The sequence below is a fragment of the Taudactylus pleione genome, unplaced genomic scaffold (assembly GCF_031769625.1).
Source record: "Taudactylus pleione unplaced genomic scaffold, aTauple2 ptg000515l, whole genome shotgun sequence".
Lineage (NCBI taxonomy): Eukaryota > Metazoa > Chordata > Amphibia > Anura > Myobatrachidae > Taudactylus > Taudactylus pleione.
The window spans coordinates 465,161-492,729 of record NW_028284917.1 but is presented as its reverse complement, the minus strand read 5'-3'; the positions used below and the strand labels follow the sequence as shown (position 1 = coordinate 492,729).

Below are 27,569 nucleotides of genomic sequence, written 5' to 3'. Positions count from 1 at the left end.
TTGGGATGTCGCCGGTCAGAATCCCAACAGCTTTACGTAAGTAACCTAACACTAACCCGTACCCCTAACCCTCTCTCCCCGGTGCCTATCCCTACTCTCCCCCCCTAGTGCCTATCCTAACCTCCCTCCTTAATGCCTAACCTCTAACCCTAACCCCCCTCCTAACCCCCGATACATACCTTCGGGGTTCCGGCGCCGGTATTTTGACCGTTGGCATCACGTTCGCCGGGATTACGACTATATATAGATAGATATTGTATATATATATATATATATATATATATATATATATATATATACAGAGCCGTAACTAGACTTTCTGGTGCCCTGTGCCAGAAAGAGCATTGGCGCCCCCCCCCATTTTTCAAAGGGACACAATGCACCCAAAAAAGGGTCATGGCTTCATGGGAAAGGGCCAGGGAATAGATAGGGGAGGCCAGGAGATGCTGGGGATGAAATAAGAGGAAGCTACAAGCAAGAATGATAATAAAAGGAAATATGACAGGCCCAAACAGCGCCCCCTGACCTGTGGTGCCCTGTGCGATGGCACCGGCCGCACTACCCTAGCTACGGCCCTGTATATATATATATATATATAGATATATAGATATATATATATAAAATATCTACCTATCTAATATCTATCTAACATATATATATATATATATATATATATATATATATAATTATATATACATACACACACACACATTTTAGGTTACTTTTCATTTTTCTGCAGCTGAGAGTATCAAGACCATTTAATAACCGCATCCATATGCTTAATACCTATTAGCCCTCTTTATAAATTGCTGGGAGTGACGGCATGGGCAGGCTTTATGGTTCATATTAATATCACTGCACTGTAGGACACAGCTGACCATGAAATAAATGTTCCTGATAGTAACAATAGTCATTATTTAGTGCTAGATATGGCCACTGGCTACAGAATGAGAGTGCGGTCTGATTAAATGTTTAGCATCTCGCTCTGATAATTACTTCACTGACATGAACTTTACATCTTTGCTAAACTCAATAAAACAACGATGGGCTGGTTCCATAAGCAATATGAGGCCTAGAAATTAGACAGGTTGTTGCCGTTTTTATTTTGTAACTGCATTTTTCTACAACAGATATTTTTTATTGAGAGACCACTATTCGTGCCATGATCTTCACTTAACCCATTCATGTTTGGTCACCTGCAATAACGGCGTCTGTTGCTTTAGCGCTGTAATCTGTTCTACCAGCGGGCACTAACTGTGCTCCAGTATTATTGTCTATGTTTTCTGTACAGCATTATGACTGTAATTTTCTGGTTGCATGAACAGCTGCACAGTGCCACTTCTCTTATTATTCATGCAGGACCTCATTCTCCATATCTGTACTTATCCTGTACATACTGACAGCTGCACAGTACCACTTCTCTTATTATTCATGCAGTATGTAATTCTCCATATCTGTACTTATCCAGAACATACAGACAGCTGCACAGTACCACTTCACTTATTATTCATGCAGGACCTCATTCTTCATATCTCTACTTATCCTGTACATACAGACAGCTGCACAGTACCACTTCTCTCATTATTCATGCAGGACCTAATTCTTCATATCTGTACTTATCCTGTACATACAGACAGCTGCACAGTACCACTTCTCTTATTATTCATGCAGGATCTCATTCTTCATATCTGTACTTATCCTGAACATACTGACAGCTGCACAGTACCACTTCTCTTATTATTCATGCAGTATGTTATTCTCCATATCTGTACTTATCCTGTACATACAGAGAGCTGCACAGTACAACTTCTCTTATTATTCATGCAGTATGTTATTCTCCATATCTGTACTTATCCTGTACATACGGACAGCTGCACAGTACCACTTCTCTTATTATTCATGCAGTATGTTATTCTCCATATCTGTACTTATCCTGTACATACGGACAGCTGCACAGTACCACTTCACTTATTATTCATGCAGGACCTCATTCTTCATATCTCTACTTATCCTGTACATACAGACAGCTGCACAGTACCACTTCTCTTATTATTCATGAAGGGTCTCATTCTTCATATCTGTACTTATCCTGTACATACTGACAGCTGCACAGTACCACTTCTCTTATTATTCATGCAGTATGTTATTCTCCATATCTGTACTTATCCTGTACATACAGACAGCTGCACAGTACCACTTCTCTTATTATTCATGCAATATGTTATTCTCCATATCTGTACTTATCCTGTACATACGGACAGCTGCACAGTACCACTTCTCTTATTATTCATGAAGGGTCTCATTCTTCATATCTGTACTTATCCTGTACATACTGACAGCTGCACAGTACCACTTCTCTTATTATTCATGCAGTATGTTATTCTCCATATCTGTACTTATCCTGTACATACAGACAGCTGCACAGTACCACTTCTCTTATTATTCATGCAGTATGTTATTCTCCATATCTGTACTTATCCTGTACATACGGACAGCTGCACAGTACCACTTCACTTATTATTCATGCAGGACCTCATTCTTCATATCTCTACTTATCCTGTACATACAGACAGCTGCACAGTACCACTTCTCTTATTATTCATGAAGGGTCTCATTCTTCATATCTGTACTTATCCTGTACATACTGACAGCTGCACAGTACCACTTCACTTATTATTCATGCACGACCTCATTCTTCATATCTGTACTTATCCTGTACATACTGACAGCTGCACAGTACCACTTCTCTTATTGTTCATGCAGCATGTCATTCTCCATATCTGTACTTATCCTGTACCTACTGACAGCTGCACAGTACAACTTCTCTTATTGTTCATGCAGCATGTCATTCTCCATATCTGTACTTATCCTGTACATACTGACAGCTGCACAGTACAACTTCTCTTATTGTTCATGCAGCATGTCATTCTCCATATCTGTACTTATCCTGTACATACTGACAGCTGCACAGTACAACTTCTCTTATTGTTCATGCAGGATCTCATTCTTCATATCTGTACTTATCCTGAACATACTGACAGCTGCACAGTACCACTTCTCTTATTATTCATGCAGTATGTTATTCTCCATATCTGTACTTATCCTGTACATACTGACAGCTGCACAGTACCACTTCTCTTATTATTCATGCAGTATGTTATTCTCCATATCTGTACTTATCCTGTACATACAGAGAGCTGCACAGTACCACTTCTCTTATTATTCATGCAGTATGTTATTCTCCATATCTGTACTTATCCTGTACATACGGACAGCTGCACAGTACCACTTCACTTATTATTCATGCAGGACCTCATTCTTCATATCTGTACTTATCCTGTACATACAGACAGCTGCACAGTACCACTTCACTTATTATTCATGCACGACCTCATTCTTCATATCTGTACTTATCCTGTACATACAGACAGCTGCACAGTACCACTTCACTTATTATTCATGCACGACCTCATTCTTCATATCTGTACTTATCCTGTACATACTGACAGCTGCACAGTACCACTTCTCTTATTATTCATGCAGTATGTAATTCTCCATATCTGTACTTATCCTGTACCTACTGACAGCTGCACAGTACAACTTCTCTTATTGTTCATGCAGCATGTCATTCTCCATATCTGTACTTATCCTGTACCTACTGACAGCTGCACAGTACAACTTCTCTTATTGTTCATGCAGCATGTCATTCTCCATATCTGTACTTATCCTGTACATACTGACAGCTGCACAGTACAACTTCTCTTATTGTTCATGCAGCATGTCATTCTCCATATCTGTACTTATCCTGTACATACTGACAGCTGCACAGTACAACTTCTCTTATTGTTCATGCAGGATCTCATTCTTCATATCTGTACTTATCCTGAACATACTGACAGCTGCACAGTACCACTTCTCTTATTATTCATGCAGTATGTTATTCTCCATATCTGTACTTATCCTGTACATACGGACAGCTGCACAGTACCACTTCACTTATTATTCATGCAGGACCTAATTCTTCATATCTCTACTTATCCTGTACATACAGACAGCTGCACAGTACCACTTCTCTTATTATTCATGCAGCATGTCATTCTCCATATCTGTACTTATCCTGTACATACGGACAGCTGCACAGTACCACTTCACTTATTATTCATGCAGGACCTCATTCTCCATATCTGTACTTATCCTGTACATACTAACAGCTGCACAGTACCACTTATCTCATTATTCATGCAGCATGTCATTCTCCATATCTGTACTTATCCTGTACATACGGACAGCTGCACAGTACCACTTCACTTATTATTCATGCAGGACCTCATTCTCCATATCTGTACTTATCCTGTACATACTGACAGCTGCACAGTACCACTTCTCTCATTATTCATGCAGCATGTCATTCTCCATATCTGTACTTTATCCTGTACATACTGACAGCTGCACAGTACCACTTATCTCATTATTCATGCAGCATGTCATTCTCCATATCTGTGCTTATCCTGTACATACGGACAGCTGCACAGTACCACTTCACTTATTATTCATGCAGGACCTCATTCTCCATATCTGTACTTATCCTGTACATACTGACAGCTGCACAGTACCACTTCTCTTATTATTCATGCAGTATGTTATTCTCCATATCTGTACTTTATCCTGTACATACTGACAGCTGCACAGTACCACTTCTCTCATTATTCATGTAGCATGTCATTCTCCATATCTGTACTTATCCTGTACATACTGACAGCTGCACAGTACAACTTCTCTTATTGTTCATGCAGCATGTCATTCTCCATATCTGTGCTTATCCTGTACATACGGACAGCTGCACAGTACCACTTCACTTATTAGTCATGCAGGACCTCATTCTTCATATCTCTACTTATCCTGTACATACAGACAGCTGCACAGTACAACTTCTCTTATTGTTCATGCAGCATGTCATTCTCCATATCTGTACTTATCCTGTACATACTGACAGCTGCACAGTACAACTTCTCTTATTGTTCATGTAGCATGTCATTCTCCATATCTGTACTTATCCTGTACATACTGACAGCTGCACAGTACAACTTCTCTTATTGTTCATGCAGCATGTCATTCTCCTTATCTCTACTTATCCTGTACATAAGCTCTTAGGAGCAGGGCCCTCTACCCTCTTGTGCTTCTCCCTACTGTATTTTAATTTATCTTACTGCCCACTAGGGCAACTAACACCATACTCTCCTTCCTTTTGATTGTCCTCCCCGGGAGAAGCCTATGGAGGACAAGCAAATGGGCTGTGACGGGGGCGGAGTCTGACGGGTCACGTCATTAATCCCCGCCCCCTTCGCTGCAATTTGACGCGATTGGCCTAAATTTAAATAGGGACCGGGCTAAATGACGCGATTCATGGAGAATCGCGTCATTAAGCCACGCCCCCTAGTCGGGGACCCGCGATCGCCGCGGAAATTCTCCCCATTCTGCCCACTTCACTAGGAAGAGGGCAGAATGCAGAGAAAATGCCTACCCTTCCGGGGGTGCGGGGGTTTACCCAAAAAATCGTGAGCCTCCAGTTTAAACCGGGATGGTAGGCAGGTATGGCTAACACTTGGCTGCCTTATGTGAGTGTAAAGGTTACTTATATTGCTATGTTTATTATCCATGTCCATGTCCTGCTTTGTATTGTAAGTCACTTGTTATTTATTTGTTTATGTACTTTGTAAGGTGCTGCGGAACACTTGTGGCGCCATATACATAAATTATACTAATAATAATACATACAGACAGCTGCACAGTACCACTTCTATTATTATTCATGCAGTATGTTATTCTCCATATCTGTACTTATCCTGTACATACAGACAGCTGCACAGTACCACTTCTATTATTATTCATGCAGTATGTTATTCTCCATATCTGTACTTATCCTGTACATACAGACAGCTGCACAGTACCACTTCACTTATTATTCATGCAGTATGTTATTCTCCATATCTGTACTTATCCTGTACATACAGACAGCTGCACAGTACCACTTCACTTATTATTCATGCAGTATGTTATTCTCCATATCTGTACTTATCCTGTACATACAGACAGCTGCACAGTACCACTTCACTTATTATTCATGCAGTATGTTATTTTCCATATCTGTACTTATCCTGTATATACTGACAGCTGCACAGTACCACTTCTCTCATTATTCATGCAGTATGTTATTTTCCATATCTGTACTTATCCTGTACATACTGACAGCTGCACAGTACCACTTCTCTCATTATTCATGCAGTATGTTATTCTCCATGTCTGTACTTATCCTGTATATACTGACAGCTGCACAGTGCCACTTCTCTTATTATTCATGCAGTATGTTATTCTCCATGTCTGTACTTACCCTGTACATACAGACAGCTGCACAGTACCACTTCTGTTATTATTCATGCAGTATGTTATTTCCCATATCTGTACTTATCCTGTACATACTGACAGCTGAACAGTACCACTTCTCTTATTATTCATGCAGTATGTTATTCTCCATGTCTGTACTTATCCTGTACATACAGACAGCTGCACAGTACCACTTCTCTTATTATTCATGCAGTATGTTATTCTCCATATCTGTACTTATCCTGTACATACAGACAGCTGCACAGTACCACTTCACTTATTATTCATGCAGGACCTCATTCTTCATATCTGTACTTATCCTGTACATACAGACAGCTGCACAGTACCACTTCTCTTATTATTCATGAATGGTCTCATTCTTCATATCTGTACTTATCCTGTACATACAGACAGCTGCACAGTACCACTTCTCTCATTATTCATACAGTATATTATTCTCCTTATCTGTACTTACCATGTACATACTGACAGCTGCACAGTACCACTTCTCTTATTATTCATGCAGTATGTTATTCTCCATATCTGTACTTACCATGTACATACTGACAGCTGCACAGTACCACTTCTCTTCAGTACACAGAAAATTACTCTCATTATGGGTCCGATACATCTTTGTAATTGCACAGAGCGCAGGATACTGTATGTCTGCAAAACTGACTTGTGTTAACTACCCAGGACAACTATGGGCAGATTTACTATTCAGTGGTTTAAAGCTGCCACAGAAATAAATGCTAAGCCAGCCTGGTTTAGCATTTATTTCTGTCCCCGCTTTAAATCCATCAGTATGCTGACGATCATCAGGGGATTTGACCACCCACTAAATAGTAAATCTACCACTGGGTGTTCTTCCTTTTGTGTGGATAACGTCACAGTACCATCTCATGTTTTGTTTAAACATGTCAAAGGAAATGATGTTCTTAATATAACTCTGTTCCTGCAAACCACAGTACTTCATACAGTAACTCAGTTCCTGTCACTTTTTCTTACGCCTCAGCGTCTGAGTAAATCTGTACCCGTGGCTTCTGTACTTATGCTACAAATCTACATTATAAATTCTTTTACCAAAGTCCTCGGAATATACATGCGTGTGGGTGGCCGGGAGGTTTGCCTACTCTTTTGGGCGGCTGGTAGCAGCACACGATTTTCAGGAGCTTCCCGGCCATTCTGTCAGGCTAGGTACATATGTTCCTGCCCTTTCCATGAGATATCTGTAGAGGATGTATATGCACCTTCCATCATGTGTTATCAGAAGGAAACTGATCGCATATGAGAATCTGGTGTTATGGGCTTCCTGACATCCATCAGATGTGATGGAGCAATAGCGGGCGCAGGGCCTGATTCAGAGATTTACGGATTTACACAAGCGCTTGTGTGCTGCTGTGCACTGTACTAGAGAGCATCTGATACAGAGGGAGGTGTCAGACATGTCCTTGCCGCATCTGCGTGATCCCAACGTTGCATCCGTGGTCGCAGCCTGGAATTACCATCTTAACAATCTAAAACTTCCCGCAGCCTGGCCTCGTCCCTCCCGGAAAACGGAGGCGACACTCCTCTGTTTCTGGGAATGGCGCCCAGGCACGCCCCACAATCACCGCAGTATGTCCATAACGTGGACCCCAAAACATCAGAGATGTTTGTTCATCCTGTGAATCAGGCCAAATGTGAAGTGTGTACGCACTTACGCCCTTTCTGTCCCATGCTTCTGCCGTTGTTCCTCCAGCAGTGTGTACACACTTACACCCGGTCTGTCCCATGCTTCTGCCGCTGCTCCTCCATCACTGTGTACGCACTTATGCCTGTTCTGTCCCATGCTTCTGCCGATGCTCCTCCAGCGATGTGTACACACTTACGCCCGTTCTGTCCCATGCTTCTGCCGTTGTTCCTCCAGCAGTGTGTACGCACTGACACCCGTTCTGTCCCATGCTTCTGCCGTTGTTCCTCCAGCAGTGTGTACGCACTTACACCCGTTCTGTCCCATGCTTCTGCCGGTGCTCCTCCATCACTGTGTACGCACTTATGCCTGTTCTGTCCCATGCTTCTGCCGGTGCTCCTCCAGCAGTGTGTGTTTGCACTTACGCCCGTTTGTCCCATGCTTCTGCTGGTGCTCCTCCAGCCTTGTGTACACACTTACACCCGTTCTGTCCAATGCTTCTGCCGGTGCTCCTCCAGCAGTGTGTACACACTTACCCGTTCTGTCCTGTGCCTCTGCCGGTACTCCTGCAGCGATGTGTACGCACTTACACCCGTTCTGTCCCATGCCTCTGCCGATGCTCCTCCAGCAATGTGTATGCACTTACACCCGTTCTGTCCCATGCGTCTGCCAGTGTTCCTCCAGCGATGTGTACGCACTTACGCCCGTTCTGTCCCATGCTTCTGCCGATGCTCCTCCAGCGATGTGTACACGCTTACACCCGTTCTGTCCCATGCTTCTGCCGGCGCTCCTCCAGCAGTGTGTACGCACTTACGCCCGTTCTGTCCCATGCTTCTGCCGATGCTCCTCCAGCGATGTGTATGCACTTACACCCGTTCTGTCCCATGCCTCTGCCGATGCTCCTCCAGCAATGTGTATGCACTTACACCCGTTCTGTCCCATGCGTCTGCCAGTGTTCCTCCAGCGATGTGTACGCACTTACGCCCGTTCTGTCCCATGCTTCTGCCGATGCTCCTCCAGCGATGTGTACACGCTTACACCCGTTCTGTCCCATGCTTCTGCCGGCGCTCCTCCAGCAGTGTGTACGCACTTACGCCCGTTCTGTCCCATGCTTCTGCCGATGCTCCTCCAGCGATGTGTATGCACTTACACCCGTTCTGTCCCATGCGTCTGCCAGTGCTCCTCCAGCGATGTGTACGCACTTACGTCCGTTCTGTCCCATGCTTCTTCCGATGCTCCTCCAGCGATGTGTACACACTTACACCCGTTCTGTCCCATGCTTCTGCCGGTGCTCCTCCATCACTGTGTACGCACTTATGCCTGTTCTATCCCATGCTTCTGCTGGTGCTCCTCCAGCAGTGTGTGTTTGCACTTACGCCCGTTCTGTCCCATGCTTCTGCTGGTGCTCCTCCAGCCTTGTGTACACACTTACACCCGTTCTGTACCATGCTTCTACCGATGCTCCTCCAGCGGTGTGTACACACTTGCACCCGTTCTGTCCCATGCTTCTGCCGGTGCTCCTCCAGCAGTGTGTACGCACTTACGCCCTTTCTGTCCCATGCTTCTGCCGGTGCTCCTCCAGCGATGTGTACACACTTACACCCGTTCTGTCCCATGCTTCTGCCGGTGCTCCTCCAGCAGTGTGTACGCACTTACACCCGTTCTGTCCCATGCTTCTGCTGGTGCTCCTCCAGCAGTGTGTACACACTTACACCCGTTCTGTCCCATGCTTCTACCGATGCTCCTCCAGCGGTGTGTACGCACTTACGCCCGTTCTGTCCCATGCTTCTGCTGGTGCTCCTCCAGCGGTGTGTACGCACTTACGCCCGTTCTGTCCCATGCTTCTGCTGGTGCTCCTCCAGCCTTGTGTACACAATTACACCCGTTCTGTCCCATGCTTCTGCCGGTGCTCCTCCAGCGATGTGTACACACTTACACCCGTTCTGTCCCATGCTTCTACCGATGCTCCTCCAGCGGTGTGTACACACTTACACCCGTTCTGTCCCATGCTTCTGCCGGTGCTCCTCCAGCAGTGTGTACGCACTTACGCCCTTTCTGTCCCATGCTTCTGCCGGTGCTCCTCCAGCGATGTGTACACACTTACACCCGTTCTGTCCCATGCTTCTGCCGGTACTCCTCCAGCAGTGTTTATGCACTTACACCCGTTCTGTCCCATGCTTCTGCTGGTGCTCCTCCAGCAGTGTGTACACACTTACACCCGTTCTGTCCCATGCTTCTGCCGGTGCTCCTCCAGCGGTGTGTACGCACTTACGCCCTTTCTGTCCCATGCTTCTACCGGTGCTCCTCCAGCAGTGTGTATGCACTTACACCCGTTCTGTCTCATGTTTCTGCCGGTGCTCCTCCAGCGGTGTGTATGCACTTACGCCCTTTCTGTCCCATGCTTCTGCCGGTGCTCCTCCAGCGATGTGTACACACTTACACCCGTTCGCCGGTGCTCCTCCAGCGATGTGTACACACTTACACCCGTTCTGTCCAATGCTTCTGCCGGTACTCCTCCAGCAGTGTTTATGCACTTACACCCGTTCTGTCCCATGCTTCTGCTGGTGCTCCTCCAGCAGTGTGTACACTCTTACACCTGTTCTGTCCCATGCTTCTGCCGGTGCTCCTCCAGCGATGTGTACACACTCACACCCGTTCTGTCCCATGCTTCTACCGATGCTCCTCCAGTGGTGTGTACGCACTTACGCCCGTTCTGTCCCATGCTTCTGCTGGTGCTCCTCCAGCCTTGTGTACACACTTAAACCCGTTCTGTCCCATGCTTCTGCCAGTGCTCCTCCAGCGATGTGTACACACTTACACCCGTTCTGTCCCATGCTTCTGCCGGTGCTCCTCCAGCAGTGTGTACGCACTTACGCCCTTTCTGTCCCATGCTTCTGCCGGTGCTCCTCCAGCGATGTGTACACACTTACACCCGTTCTGTCCCATGCTTCTACCGATGCTCTTCCAGTGGTGTGTACACACTTACACCCGTTCTGTCCCATGCTTCTGACGGTGCTCCTCCAGCAGTGTGTACGCACTTATGCCCTTTATATCCCATGCTTCTGCCCGTGTTCCTCCAGCAGTATGTACGCACTTACACCCGTTCTGTCCCATACTTCTGCCGGTGCTCCTCCAGCGGTGTGTACGCACTTTTGCCCTTTATGTCCCATGCTTCTGCCGGTGCTCCTCCAGCAGTGTGTACACACTTACGCCCTTTCTGTCCCATGCTTCTGCCGGTGCTCCTCCAGCAGTGTGTACGCACTTACGCCCTTTCTGTCCCATTCTTCTGCCGGTGCTCCTCCAGCAGTGTGTACGTACTTACGCCCTATCTGTCCCATGCTTCTGCCGGTGCTCCTCCAGCAGTGTGTACGCACTTACGCCCTATCTGTCCCATGCTTCTGCCGGTGCTCCTCCAGCGGTGTGTACGCACTTACGCCCTTTCTGTTCCATGCTTCTGCCGGTACTCCTCCAGCTGAATGTACGCACTTACACCCGTTCTGTCCCATGCTTCTGCACGTGCTCCTCCAGCAGTGTGTACGCACTTACACCCTTTCTGTCCCATGCTTCTGCCGGTGCTCCTCCAGCAGTGTGTACGCACTTATGCCCTTTATGTCCCATGCTTCTGCACATGCTCCTCCAGCAGTGTTTATGCACTTACGCCCTTTCTGTCCCATGCTTCTGCCGGTGCTCCTCCAGCGCTGTTTACGCACTTACACCCGTTCTGTCCCATACTTCTGCCGGTGCTCCTCCAGCAGTGTGTACGCACTTATGCCCTTTATGTCCCATGCTTCTGCCCGTGCTCCTCCAGCAGTGTGTATGCACTTACGCCCTTTCTGTCCCATGCTTCTGCCGGTACTCCTCCAGCAGTGTGTACGCACTTACGCCCTTTCTGTCCCATGCTTCTGCCGGTGCTCCTCCAGCGCTGTGTATGCACTGACGCCCGTTATGTCCCATACTTCTGCCGGTGCTCCTCCAGCAGTGTGTACGCACTTACGCCCTTTCTGTCCCATGCTTCTGCCGGTGCTCCTCCAGCGCTGTGTACGCACTTATGCCCTTTCTGTCCCATGCTTCTGCCGGTGCTCCTCCAGCAGTGTGTACGCACTTACGCCCTTTATGTCCCATGCTTCTGCCGGTGCTCCTCCAGCAGTGTGTACGCACTTACGCCCTTTCTGTCCCATGCTTCTGCCGGTGCTCCTCCAGCGATGTGTACGCACTTACGCCCTTTCAGTCCCATGCTTCTGCCGGTGCTCCTCCAGCAGTGTGTACGCACTTATGCCCTTTCTGTCCCATGCTTCTGCCGGTGCTCCTCCAGCGGTGTGTACGCACTTACGCCCGTTCTGTCCCATGCTTCTGCCGGTACTCCTCCAGCAGTGTGTACGCACTTACGCCCTTTCTGTCCCATGCTTCTGCCGGTGCTCCTCCAGCGGTGTGTACAGCAGATGGTTTTGACAGATTACAATTGCGGATCGGAAGTTAGATTGTAAAGATGTGTGCGCATGAACTGGCACGTCGATTGTAAGTGTAATCGAAAGAAGGATCGCATCTGAAGTATTATTGTACACACGTGTCCCTAGCTTATAGGGGAGATTTACTAAAGCTTCTAAAATGTACTAGATAGCATCTGGTTGTTCTGGGCGACACCCCACTTTTCCCATTTACAATCTCCCCCTAAATGTATTTATATGTTGTTGTTTTTTTATTATGGTGGTCTGTGACCTCCCCTGTGATGCGATCAGTAGCCAAGCGATGGCTGCACCAGATTATAATACACAATTGCTAAACGTACTTCTTGGCTGGTATACGTGGGATCTTGTCTGTACACTTGTACATCCTAATAAGTCATTTTCTCATGTCACTCAGCTGTAATAAATAACCCGGTACTCCTCCAGCAGTGTGTACGCACTTACGCCCTTTCTGTCCCATGCTTCTGCCGGTGCTCCTCCAGCGATGTGTACACACTTACACCCGTTCTGTCCCATGCTTCTACCGATGCTCTTCCAGTGGTGTGTACACACTTACACCCGTTCTGTCCCATGTTTCTGACGGTGCTCCTCCAGCAGTATGTACGCACTTACACCCGTTCTGTCCCATACTTCTGCCGGTGCTCCTCCAGCGGTGTGTACGCACTTTTGCCCTTTATGTCCCATGCTTCTGCCGGTGCTCCTCCAGCAGTGTGTACACACTTACGCCCTTTCTGTCCCATGCTTCTGCCGGTGCTCCTCCAGCAGTGTGTATGCACTTACGCCCTTTCTGTCCCATGCTTCTGCCGGTGCTCCTCCATCAGTGTGTACGCACTTACGCCCTATCTGTCCCATGCTTCTGCCGGTACTCCTCCAGCTGGATGTACGCACTTACACCCGTTCTGTCCCATGCTTCTGCACGTGCTCCTCCAGCAGTGTGTACGCACTTACACCCTTTCTGTCCCATGCTTCTGCCGGTGCTCCTCCAGCAGTGTGTACGCACTTATGCCCTTTATGTCCCATGCTTCTGCACGTGTTCCTCCAGCAGTGTTTATGCACTTATGCCCTTTCTGTCCCATGCTTCTGCCGATGCTCCTCCAGTGCTGTGTACGCACTTACACCCGTTCTGTCCCATACTTCTGCCGGTGCTCCTCCAGCAGTGTGTACGCACTTATGCCCTTTATGTCCCATGCTTCTGCCCATGGTCCTCCTGCAGTGTGTACGCACTTACACCCGTTATGTCCCATGCTTCTGCCGGTGCTCCTCCAGCAGTGTGTACGCACATATGCCCTTTATGTCCCATGCTTCTGCCGGTACTCCTCCAGCAGTGTGTACGCACTTACGCCCTTTCTGTCCCATGCTTCTGCCGGTGCTCCTCCAGCAGTGTGTGCGCACTTATGCCCTTTATGTCCCATGCTTCTACCGGTGCTCCTCCAGCAGTGTGTATGCACTTACGCACTTTCTGTCCCATGCTTTTGCCGGTGCTCCTCCAGCGGTGTGTACGCACTTACACCCGTTCTGTCCCATGCTTCTGCCGGTGCTCCTCCAGCAGTGTGTACGCACTTACGCCCTTTCTGTCCCATGCTTCTGCCGGTACTCCTCCAGCTGGGTGTACGCACTTACACCCGTTCTGTCCCATGCTTCTGCTCGTGCTCCTCCAGCAGTGTGTACGCACTTACACCCTTTCTGTCCCATGCTTCTGCCGGTGCTCCTCCAGCAGTGTGTACGCACTTACGCCCTTTATGTCCCATGCTTCTGCCGGTGCTCCTCCAGCGGTGTGTACGCACTTACGCCCTTTCTGTCCCATGCTTCTGCCGGTGCTCCTCCAGCGATGTGTACGCACTTATGCCCTTTATGTCCCATGCTTCTGCACATGCTCCTCCAGCAGTGTTTATGCACTTATGCCCTTTCTGTCCCATGCTTCTGCCGGTGCTCCTCCAGCGCTGTTTACGCACTTACGCCCTTTATGTCCCATGCTTCTGCCCGTGCTCCTCCAGCAGTGTGTATGCACTTACGCCCTTTCTGTCCCATGCTTCTGCCGGTACTCCTCCAGCAGTGTGTACGCACTTACGCCCTTTCTGTCCCATGCTTCTGCCGGTGCTCCTCCAGCGCTGTGTACGCACTGACACCCGTTCTGTCCCATACTTCTGCCGGTGCTCCTCCAGCAGTGTGTACGCACTTATGCCCTTTATGTCCCATGCTTCTGCCTGTGCTCCTCCAGCAGTGTGTATGCACTTACGCCCTTTCTGTCCCATGCTTCTGCCGGTACTCCTCCAGCAGTGTGTACGCACTTATGCCCTTTATGTCCCATGCTTCTGCCGGTGCTCCTCCAGCAGTGTGTACGCACTTATGCCCTTTATGTCCCATGCTTCTGCCCGTGCTCCTCCAGCAGTGTGTATGCACTTACGCCCTTTCTGTCCCATGCTTCTGCCGGTACTCCTCCAGCAGTGTGTACGCACTTATGCCATTTATGTCCCATGCTTCTGCCAGTACTCCTCCAGCAGTGTGTACGCACTTATGCCCTTTATGTCCCATGCTTCTGCCTGTACTCCACCAGCAGTGTGTACGCACTTATGCCCTTTATGTCCCATGCTTCTGCCGGTACTCCTCCAGCAGTGTGTACGCACTTATGCCCTTTATGTCCCATGCTTCTGCTGGTACTCCTCCAGCAGTGTGTACGCACTTACGCCCGTTCTGTCCCATGCTTCTTCCGGTACTCCTCCAGCAGTGTGTACGCACTTATGCCCTTTCTATCCCATGCTTCTGCCGGTGCTCCTCCAGCGGTGTGTACAGCAGATGGTTTTGACAGATTACAGTTGCGGATCGGAAGTTAGATTGTAAAGATGTGTGCGCATGAACTGGCACGTCGATTGTAAGTGTAATCGAAAGAAGGATCGCATCTGAAGTATGATTGTACACACGTGTCCCTAGCTTATAGCGGAGATTTACTAAAATGTACTAGATAGCATCTGGTTGTTCTGGGCGACACCCCACTTTTCCCATTTACAATCTCCCCCTAAATGTATTTATATGTTGGGTTTTTTTTATTATGGTGGTCTGTGACCTCCCCTGTGATGCGATCAGTAGCCAAGCGATGGCTGCACCAGATTATAATACACAATTGCTAAACGTACTTCTTGGCTGGTATACGTGGGATCTTGTCTGTGCACTTGTACATCCTAATAAATCATTTTCTCATGTCACTCAGCTGTAATAAATAACGCTTTCTGTCCTCTCCACACCAGAGATCACTCTATTATGTGAACACCTCTAAAACACCTGGGTCGGGATGTACTAAGGTTGCGTTGACCATTCCGCCAGTCACCGCAACCTTACTAACCGCATATGTACTAACATATGCGATTAGTATCGCAAAGGACAGCTTTTGCGATAAGAGCTGCCCTTTGCGAAGCAGCCGATGCCGGGTGAGTGGGTCTCCGTGGGATCCCGTCCCCTCCGAGCCCCGGGAGCTTCCTGCTGGTCACCTGTGCAGGAAGCCACGAGCTCCTCCTCCTCCTCCTCCTCCCCCCCTGCACCCGGAAAAAGATTAGGAGGAGGAGGAGGCGGAGGACCCAGGAGGAGCGCGGGCCGGCGACCATGGACAGCAGGTGAGTGGGGGCCAGCGCTAGGCAACAGCGGGGCGGCGGCGAAGCGTCGTGTGCGGGGTCCAGTAAGAAGCCCATAGGCTTCTATAGGGTAATGCCAGGTTTTTACCCTCCGCCCCGAAAAAAGGGTGGGTGGGGCTTAGTACATATGGAAATGCGGTAAAAACCCATATTGGGGCCACTGGCAATTAGGGAAGGGGTGCAACTGGGCTGGTATAATGGCAACATGCAGGGGTGTAGCCAGAACTTTGTGAGCCCCATACCAAAATTTTTGAGGGGCCCCTCCCCAGTGCTTCTAGAGAGATATCGTTTAATGTTGAAAAAATTGTTCACTTTCTAAGTTAAAACGATGAACGATTATCGTTCATGCGCGTTCACGTTTGTAGTTCAGTCAGACTGACCAACTGAATGATTTTCATTAAGGGAATGCGCAAAAATCGTTTGTAGTTCAAAAAAATAATTCATTAAACCTTAAAAAATCTGACAGAAAATCGTTGGTAACAAAATCTTTGCGTGTATGCAGCTTTAGTAATAGCGAGCGGCCGCACTATGCGATCGCACCTGTATAAAGACGCCCCTTTGCCACTCACAACACACGTCATCTCCGGCAGTTGTAGGATTAATCGGGAACATCGAGAGCCATCGGAGCTGCTCGCAGCGCTTGTGGTAGCCTTTTCCCACCACAACATTACGAGCAGTTCAGGCTAAAAATACAACCCAGTCACGTGTGTAATGACGCTACTTTGCTAATTATGCACACCCATTAAACGCCGTTCTGACGGTCGGGCACGCCTGCGTTCGCACGTCCACACCCAGGTTTACAAGCACCTTCCCCTGTTACCACCCACAAACGGCACTATATGTCACTCAAAATAGCGGCCCGACTGCGGGCTATGGGAGAGTACTTTCCCATAGCATTGACTGGTTCGCGTAGACGCTCATTGCGACTCGTACGCATGCGCAGGTTGCGTAAAATCGCACAATGCGAGCGAGCGCAGCATAGCGTCCGGGTCTGAATCAGGCCCTTAGTACATAACGTTTTTCGAAATAATATGGACGAATAATAACGATTGTTGCGCTGTAATCTCGCTGCGCAGCTACGTGATGTAATCCAGGACCAAACACACGTATGAAAGTAGTCTGTCCCTGATTCTCTAGAATGGGAGGGGAAGCTACAGGCTGGATACCCCGGCCTGGTACTGAGTGGGAGATTGAGAGGAATAAGACCGGCGAGTATTCTGGGTGGTTCCCTATTGGACGGACGTGAGGTCGGGATGGCAGTGACCAGTCACAGCTGCCTGTAGCAGGCACGGAGCCACGTGACACGGGCAGGGTGTTTTTCCTGCAGGCTGCCCGGCTGTAACGATCCCAATCTCCATGGCAGCACAGCATCGTCTTTCATTGGCTCCCGGTTGCCATTTGTTACCGAAGCTCCTTGTCGGCTTGTTTGCGTCATATTCTGCTCGTGTGTGACACTGATCTGGGCTCCCACATGCCGGCACTGAGAAGCCCTCTCTTTAACCCCTGGAACGCTGTGCTTACTGTGTGTATAAGAGTTTATTCTCAAGTGCACGGAGGTGTCATTATGTTAATGGCTGTAATCATTGCAGTCCAAACAGAAGTGCAAAGAAGGGGGGGGGGAGGAGCGGGCATGGACAGGAACTCTGGGCCTGATTCAGAGCCGGACGCTATTTGCGGACGGTTGTTCCAAAAAAGGGGCCGGCTATTTAAATTGAGCGCTCGCTCTTTGCGGTTTGTTGATGCCTTTATGTCTGAGCGAGAGAACGAAAAATGCGCTCGCTATTTTGTAAAGACGCCCGTTTGCCATTCGCATCACACGTCATCTCCGGTATTTATTAGATTAATCGGGAACATCGAAAGGCATCTGAACTGCTCGCAGTGCTTGTGGTAGGATTTACTTCCCGCTATCACTGCGAGCAGTTTAGGCTAGACGACAACCAAGTGACGTGGTCGATGACGCTCCTTTACTGCCATTAAAGGCCCATTACTCCCATTAAACGCCCTTTTGACCGTTAGGCACGCCTGCATTGGGGTCTCCACTCCCCCGTTTTCAAGCACCTTCCCCTGTTACCACCCACAAACGGTATATTCTATCAATCAAATTAGCAGCCCCTCGTTTTGCGAGCGCACGATTTCCGACCGCAATGACTGGTTTGCGCATTACGACCCATACGCATTTGCAGTTGTGCGAACATCGCTCAGAGCAAACAAGCGGCCACTTTCGAGCGGCTCTGAATCAAGCCCGATGTTCTTGTAAGGAATTCTGGGCCTGATTCAGAGCCGGACGCTATTTGCGAACGGTCGTTCAGAAAAAGGGGCCGGCTATTTAAATTGAGCGCTCGCTCTTTGCGGTCTGTTGACGCCTCTATGTCTGAGCGAGCGAACGAAACATGCGCTCGCTATTTTGTAAAGACGCCCCCTGGCCTCTCGCATCCTACGTCATCTCCGCTATTTATTAGATTAATCGAGTACATCGAAAGGCGTCTGAACTGCTCGCAGTGCTTGTGGTTGGATTTTCCTACCGCAATCATGCGAACAGTTCAGGCTAAGTGACAACAAAGTGACGTGGTCGATGACGCTGCTTTGTTAATTATGCACACCCTTAAAACGCCCGTTTTGACCGTTTGGCACGCCTGCGTTCTGATCTCCACTCCCCGTTTTCAAGCACCTTCCCCTGTTACCACCCACAAACGCCTCATCCTGTCACTCAAATTAGCAGTCACTCGCTATTTTGCGAGCGCACAATTTCCGACCGCAATGACTGGTTGGCGCATGCGCATTACGACCCATACGCATTTGCAGATGTGCGAACATTGCTAGGAGCGAACGAGCGGCCGCTTACGAGCGGCTCTGAATCAGGCCCAATGTTCTTGTAAGGAATTCTGTGTATGAAAGGAGTTCCCATAAGTACTGCAGTTGCTTGGGAAACAAAGGGTTGCAGTGAATCCAGTACTGAGGTGGATCCCGAGGAGTTACTGGGACCTCTTTCAGAGATCTACGCTATTCTGTTGTTTACGCAGTTGAGCGATAATCTTCAATCCCCGCATGCATCTGAGTAGCAACGCGCATGCGTCAAAGTCTATTACCGTAGTCGCTCGCAGCGATCTATTATCACGCAGGGTGACTGGCAGTCGGGCACCGTTATGGCGAGGTAAAAAGGAAGTGGCAACAAAAACGCAGACGTGTCACGACCATTTTCGAGGCGGGTCGCAGTCTGCGCCCTCGATCCAGTATGAAGATAACATGGCTCCGGCGCCTCAGTAAACGCGGCCATTCATGCGCAACCATAGGACTATTCGGAAGTCCGATCGAAGGTTCTGCGACGGATGCTGCATCGTTGTATGTAGGAGCTTGGATTTGCCAAGCTGCAGCTGCATGTTATGTTGACAGTGCACCTATATTACAGAGGATCGGAAATGTAAGCTCGCTACGAAATGTGCGCCATGCCCGCTCATCGTTTAATCGAAAAGTGCCGTGCGGCAGGTCAGATCCAGTTATGCGATGCGCCTGCTTTAGGAACGACAGTCAGCCCTGGGTGCTGCGTACACACTCTGAGATTATCGGACCGAGCAGCCAAATATTACCTGACTGGCACGATTATTGCATAGCGTGAACCTAACCTATCCTACAATCTACTGTAGGCACCCAGTATCTAAAAGTTTTGGGTTGTGCCTTTTGTAATAGCGGGGGGTGGGGCGAGATTACTCCATCGCACAACTATTGAATAAATTTGTTCCCAACTGTCATTTTTCAAACACAGCCTGTGAGATGACAGTTGGGAGCTGATTGGCTGGCACCTTATCACTTTCTTATCACTTTTCACTCTGTCTCCTAACACTGCTTAGTAAATAGACCCCAGAATAGTGTATCACCGTACTTAAACATTTATTTGTTTGGGCATCATTTAGGTTCAAAGCACTTATAAAATACACCTGGCGCATGGTTGTAGTACAGATGTTTTCAGATGCATGGTGAATGTGCGCAGTAACAGCCGCGAGTCTGGTCGCACGAGTCTGTGTATTCGCAGCCAAGTGTGTTTGATTAACTGACATGACCGCTATATGTGCGGGTGTAAGTGACCGTGTAAGGGGTGGCGCGGCGCGTGTAGATAATCCGGAAAACGGCTGTGTAATGACCAGTCCCCTCCGAGGGTCCGCTGAACGCATTCTACAGCTCAAACAGCCATTAAGCCTCATTGTCAGGGTCTGACAGATGTTGTTGCAGACGTTCTAATATCGTTGTGTGGGCTTCAAGTGTTTTTATTCTTTGCCACACAATAGAATATTTGAGGATTGGGAAAGTCGTGAGACGCCAGCTAGCGTATAATTACATGGCATTCGGCACCACTGATTACCTTCCATCATCTTGTTCAAAAATAGTCACTCACAGTGGTTGGTGCACGTGAGTAGGAAACAATGGCGTGGGAGGAGGGTTTGGAATGCATACACGTTATTACAGCAATCCAGATATTAACAAGTGATCTGGTGATAGGCAAGGAGGGAAAAGTCTTATATACCAACTCACACACAAATCCTGTCACCTGCAGTGTATTCAGGTGGGGGGACGTAAGATGCTTAAGTGGGACGTAAGTGGCTTTTTAGCCATCAGTTAGTAAAACCACTTCACAGCCTTTACAAAGACCCTATTGTCTTACCTCAGAGGAGGCGGCCATTTTGTGTGCTGACCCAGTTTTTTCGATGATGCGGCCTGTTTATGAAAGTAGCATGTTTGATGCGTAGCTGAGTGCAAGTCATATTTGCGGATGGATCATGCGTGTTTTCACACTGTGCGCGCACCAGAGCCGAACGTACATCGCTAACATGGCCGGATCCTATGCAACACAGTCACATCTCCACTTGTGGCTGAGCTTGGGGTGTAACTGCTGGGTAATGGGTGGTTGTACATGGGGCCTGATTTAGAGTTGTACACTATTGCATTCGCAGCTGCGATCGCTCTTGCAATTTATGTGCGAAAATATAGTACGTGCCTAATAACAGGTTCCCGCCTAAAATAGCTTGTGAGGGACTGTTCAAATGTTGGTACACCCACTAATTACATCCGACTTGTGTTTAACATGCATCAGCCTCACAGTGTTTCTGTACAGCAAGTCTACAAACAGGTTAGTCACTCACTGTCTGCCTGATTAGAGAATCTGCACAGCAGTTATAGAGATAAATGGGGGTCACATTTAATTAAGTGTAATTACTCAAATTATTCCAAGTATTTCATTCAGCTCGTTAATACACAGCCTCTCCTATACATTAATGTCTAATAGTTGCTTTACTTACTGTACTCTTTTGAGAACCATGTTTTCTGTACGACTCTCCTTTGGTGCATATGTCACTGTGTAAAGGCGCATATCCACTACACGATTAATGAACGATTACGTTATCGTTCATTATATTGTGCAGTGGACATTGAGCCCACACTGAACGATATATATCGTTCAGTGCCGGCACCCCCCCTCATCAGGGTCGCAACTAAGGGGGGGCTAGAAGTGCACGTGCACGGGGTGCCGGATTGCAGGGGGTGAAAAAAAGCTGACTCGCAGTGGCTTGGGGGCTGCAGATTCAAAAAACGGCCATCCAAAAATGTCCGCCGCCAAAGAGGAGACAAATGCTAGAGGTCCTTACTGGACCTCTAGTGTCTGTTAGGCCAGCGCAATGCACACAGCGGTCCGGGAACGCTGGCGCTGGTGGGAGAAGATGCTGAAAGCTGCATCTTCTCCCGTGAAACCCCCTGGCAACGAGCATAAACCCCCACGGCAACAAGCATGTAACCCCTGGCAACGAGCATAAACACCCTGGCAATGAGCATGAAACCCCTGGCAACGAGCATGGAACCCCTGGTAATGAGCATAAATACCCTGGTAACGAGCATGTAACCCCTGGTAACGAGCATAAACCCCCTGGCAACAAGCATTAAACTCGGTGGCAGCGAGCATGTAACCCCTGGCAACGAGCATAAACCCCCTGTCAACGAGCATGGAAATGGTAATGAGCATAAAACCCCTGACAACGAGCAAGTAATTTTAAAGTAATTAGAAGCCTTACTATGGGGTATAAAATGGTGTCGGGCAGATATGTAAGTGGCACTTTGGTATTAGGCATTACAGTGTGTGGCATAAAGTGTAATGGGCATTATGGTGTGTGGAATAATGTAAGTCACTATATCAGGGATGTCTGAGTAGTGCACTGCCTTATGAAGGAGCAAGGACAAAATCCAGGTACGGGAAGGGAGGGGGCGCAAAATTGCTGCCTTGCACCGGGCGACAGATATCCTAGTTTCGGCCCTGCCCTCATCCCCGACCCTGCACAACCTGATGATATATCACTGCAAAATTTGCGCTGAAGAAGATCAACCAATAAGCAAAGAGCTTTTTTTTCTGCCCAGTGTATGTTAGATAATGAAGGCACACCTCTGATTGGATGCTGTGCTTTAGTGTAGTAATTTTACACCTAAATGTACAGTTAGTAAATGAGGGCAATTGATAGAAAGGTAAAGCAATCGCAATCAAGGCCAGATATCTGGAAGCTCTAAAGCTTTCTCTGAATTAAGGGTATTCAGTAACTATAAAAGAGGTCCATGTAATGAACTCTAATACGGCCCCTAACAGTGACCAGTGTTATACACAACTGGCTGTTTGTTCTCTATAGTCCAGCTGTACGATTCCTTACACATGTATTCTCTAGCCGAGAGGAAGCGACACTTAATGAAGGAAGATGCTGACTGAATAGCCGCCATTTATTGCCTCCTGGGACATTATTGCCTGAAATGTTAGTGGTTAATGGCTCATTTAATGTCATAAGTCTGAGTAGTCTTCTAAATTGAACAAATAGTATTATATAACTCAATCAGCATCGGCGCAGATAAACATCTCATTTACCTGACCAGACCTCTCTCTGCTAAATGATTTAAGGGGATGACAGAGGCCTGCGTCCTATTAAACTGCGAATGGGCTTAACTACAAAACCACTGTAGGAAACTAGATATCCCTATAAAGAAAAAAAGGGGAAGCCACAAAATTAACGTCCAATTATTTTTAATCTGTTTTTAAGAGACGTCTTAACACAATCATAAATCCTGTCTGATACAATTAGAGAACTGCTGTGGAAATGATTGGAAGCCATCCTGCGCACGCTTTATACTGTAATCCATGGACAGAACTGTTCTAATATTACTTTCCTTTTAAGCTTGGTTGTACTTGTAACTAGAATATCTGTCTAACAATGACGCCTGTCATTTTACCGACGCCGGGAGACCGGCGCCCGGCATCCCGATCGAAGAGATGCCGGGCGCCGAGCGTGGACAGCTGCGGGAGGGAGAGGGTTAGGTTTAGGGCTCCCGGGGGGAATTTAGGGTTAGACACCCCCCCCAGGAGGTTAGGGTTGGGCTAGGGGGAGGGAGGGTTAGGGTTAGGCACCCCCTGGGGGGGACTTAGGGTTAGGCACTTGGGGGGGAGGTTAGGGTTAGGCTGGGGGAGGGAGGGTTAGGCACCCCCCCCCGGGGACTTAGGTTTAGGTGGCGTGGAAGTGGGGGTTAGGTTTAGGCACTTAGAGGGGGGATTAGGGTTAGGCACTGGGGGGGGGAAGGTTAGGGTTAGGCACCCCTAAGGGAGAGTTAGGGTTAGGGGGTAGAATTAGGTTAGTGAATACTTACCTGGGGACGATCAGGATTTTCATCCTTGTCGGGCTGCCGTTGCCGGGATTTGAACCGCCGGACAGGGGTCTGGCGGTAAATCATACCGATTCCGATCAGTCAGTTGGATTATTAAAGATAGGACACTACATCGCTGGGACTCATAGCAAAATTTGGAGAGGGGGCCCCGCAATACAGTATGATAAATGTTGTTGTGGTTGGTTAGATCACGGCCGTGGTTTTGGGGTGGGGTTGATATTTATTGTGTGTCTGTGTGTGTGTGTGTGGGGGGGGTGGCTTTGTGTTATAAGGGCAGTTGGGATAATGATTGATCCAGTGGCAGAATTTGTCAGAATGATACAAATGTTGTCATCGCGTTGGCATGTAATGACAGTTGGTCTGAACTCTGACCCCGTATGGAGTGAGACCATACTTGCCGACTTTCTCGTTGCTCCATCCGGGAGGGGGCAGCTAGCTCTGCACATCGGGGGTTGGGGGGCTCAGCTCAGCATAGGTGTGTGGTGCAAGGTGTTTAAAGGCATTGTAAAGTGGGGGCATGGCTATGTTGACGCCATTCAGCGCGAATTGCGCCGTATGCCTCCTCCAGGATTGCCCACTTTACTCGGGGTGTGGGCGGCGCCGGACGGACGCTGTGCTGGACCGGGAGACTAGGACTCTCTTCTGGGCAGCCAGGATCTGCTCCCGGGATTTGGGAGCCAGGAGAGTAAGCAAGTATGAGTATGACATGGTGGGGGAGAGTGGGGGGTCTGCGGACTGCTGAGGAGAGACAGGGGAGACACTGGGGGCAAAATCTAGGAATACATTATTTTTTATTTCTATCAACAGCGCAGAAGGGTTTAGCTGTTACAGTGTCACAATATGCGCTAATGTGGTGACTGAACGCAGGTCCTCTTTCCCCTAACTCAAACCTTTTAGGGGTCTATTCACTAAGCCTCGGAGAGAGAGAGAGACAATGGAGAGAGATAAAGTACTAACTAATCAGTTCCTAGCTGTCACTGTACAGGCTCTGTTTGAAAAATGACAGTTAGGAGCTGATTGGTTGGCAGGTTAGCACCATCCATTTTATCTCTCTCCAAGGCTTCGTGAATAGAACCCTAAGAGATAAAGTTAAGAGGTTACCCATAGCAGCCAATCAGAATCAGCTTCTACTATAGCTATCATTTATCAAGCACAGTTTATATAATGACAGTTAGTTAGATGCTAATTGGCCAATTGCTGCCTCTTAGCCACCTCCCCTTCGCAGTGAACAGGACATGCATCTCAACTCTCCCACTCTGGGCCAGGCGGCGGGGAGAGGGGTGGACCCTCATTACAGGATTGTCCTGAATAATTGGGAGCTATGGGTATGGGAATCTCCTGTACTATACCCTAATTGCCTTTATGAAATGTGCCTAATGGATAGCATTAAGTTGTAGATATTGAGGTGTTAATTACTCCTCCCAGCTGAGTAATATTGTACATGTTAAACTGCTTCATCAATCAGCAATACCAGTTTTATTTCCATATTGATTTGCTGTCTGACTGCCGGTCAATGGCGCTGTACTTAAACAGCCCTGTGTGTTTTATAGGGAAGATCCTACAAAGTCAATAAGGATTCTCATCTCTGGAGAGACTGGCAATAAACTGGAAAACTGCAGCAGTAATAACCCCACGACATGCACAAAATAACAGGCACAAGTCACTGTCCCTGATTGCTATACTTCATCTAATGCAAACGGTTATTCATAGAGATCCCAACAAGGATCATTTATATCCCAGAAGTTTTTAGTGTATATACGTACCATGAATTTGCCATATGCTATTTAGTAGGCACAAAACGTGACCATTCATCTGTTGTGCCAGCTACCATGATGACACACTCCCCCACCTACACAGTAATGGTCCAAAGAAGATGAATAGCGATATTTCTCACATTGCGGCCACGTCCTGCCATCATTGCGCTATTATACAGTGAATTTATCCTGCTAATTTATTAAATGCCTCGCAACGCACATATTGCAATTACAATCCGTTATGTGGTGAAACACTGCTCGGATCTATGCGGGAATCCGGACAGGCCTGCGAAAAGCACACAGCGCTATTTTTAAAACTAGCATATTTATTAATAAGATTACAAATATGCAGAGGTTTGGTTTGAGGACTATGTAACTGAGCATATGACAGCTATCATCGGAATGGTTATTGCAGCGTTAAAATGAAATGATCACGACTACTTACTATTAGTAATGAGGATTACTTATGAGGTGAGGGGTCGGCCGATGGCTCAAGTCTGTTTTTGTGAAAATATTGTGAAAACGGCACTTTACTCATGACTTTCGTGTCCGTTTATTTGTCAGGATAAGCATTAAAACGTTTACGCCTTAATTATTGCAAATTGTCTCGAATAAATTTTCAAACCTACAGACATCGCAGTTGTTTTCGAATGTATCAAGAAAAGGGAAAGAATTTTTAAAATGTAATTTTTTGCACTATTAATATTTTAATGACTATTATTTTATGCATATTATTTTAAGCTGTGTAAATCACTGTTTTCACTGTGGAGTTTGTATTGCTGCACGCAAGTAGTCCAGGAAGCAGACCTGGCAACCACCGATACTGGTACATTGTTTTCCTATGTTGAAATAATGTAATCTGGACTCGCCAAAAAGAAGACCGTAGAATGTAATCATTAATATTTCCAGATTATATGCTATCAGATAGAGTATATTACATTCACAGGACCAGGCCAACCTGTAGCCAATCAGAGCATTACGGTATTTACAGGAGCAGGCCAACCTGTAGCCAATCAGAGCATTACAGTATTTACAGGAGCAGGCCAACCTGTAGCCAGAGCATTACAGTATTCACAGGACCAGGCCATCCTGTAGCCAATCAGAGTATTGCAGTATTAGCAGGACCAGGCCAACCTGTAGCCAATCAGAGCATTACAGTATTCACAGGACCAGGCCAACCTGTAGCCAATCAGAGCATTACAGTATTCACAGGACCAAGCCAACCTGTAACCAATCAGAGCATTACAGTATTTACAGGAGCAGGCCAACCTGTAGCAAAATCAAGGCATTACAGTATTTACAGGAGCAGGCCATCCTGTAGCCAATCAGAGCATTACGGTATTCACAGGACCAGGCCAACCTGTAGCCAATCAGAGCATTACAGTATTCACAGGACCAGGCCATCCTGTAGCCAATCAGAGCATTACAGTATTAAGAGGACCAGGCCAACCTGTAGCCAATCAGAGCATTACAGTATTCACAGGACCAGGCCAACCTGTAGCCAATCAGAGCATTACAGTATTCACAGGACCAAGCCAACCTGTAACCAATCAGAGCATTACAGTATTTACAGGAGCAGGCCAACCTGTAGCAAAATCAAGGCATTACAGTATTTACAGGAGCAGGCCATCCTGTAGCCAATCAGAGCATTACGGTATTCACAGGACCAGGCCAACCTGTAGACAATCAGAGCATTACAGTATTTACAGGAGAAGGCCATCCTGTAGCAAAATCAAGGCATTACAGTATTTACAGGAGCAGGCCATCCTGTAGCCAAACAGACCATTACAGTATTCACAGGACCAGGCCATCCTGTAGCCAATCAGAGCATTGCAGTATTAACAGGACCAGGCCAACTTGTAGCCTATCAGAGCATTACGGTATTCACAGGACCAGGCCAACCTGTAGCCAATCAGAGCATTGCAGTATTAACAGGACCAGGCCAATCTGTAGCCAATCAGAGCATTACGGTATTCACAGGACCAAGCCAACCTGTAGC

The 27,569-nt window shown here is 47.6% G+C and overlaps 1 protein-coding gene across 3 annotated transcripts in view; it reads left to right on the top strand.

Moving 5' to 3' along the window:
* Positions 1-27,569, top strand: part of TUB (TUB bipartite transcription factor) — a 216,825-nt gene that overhangs the window by 130,037 nt on the left and 59,219 nt on the right. The gene's annotated exons all lie outside the window — the stretch shown is intronic.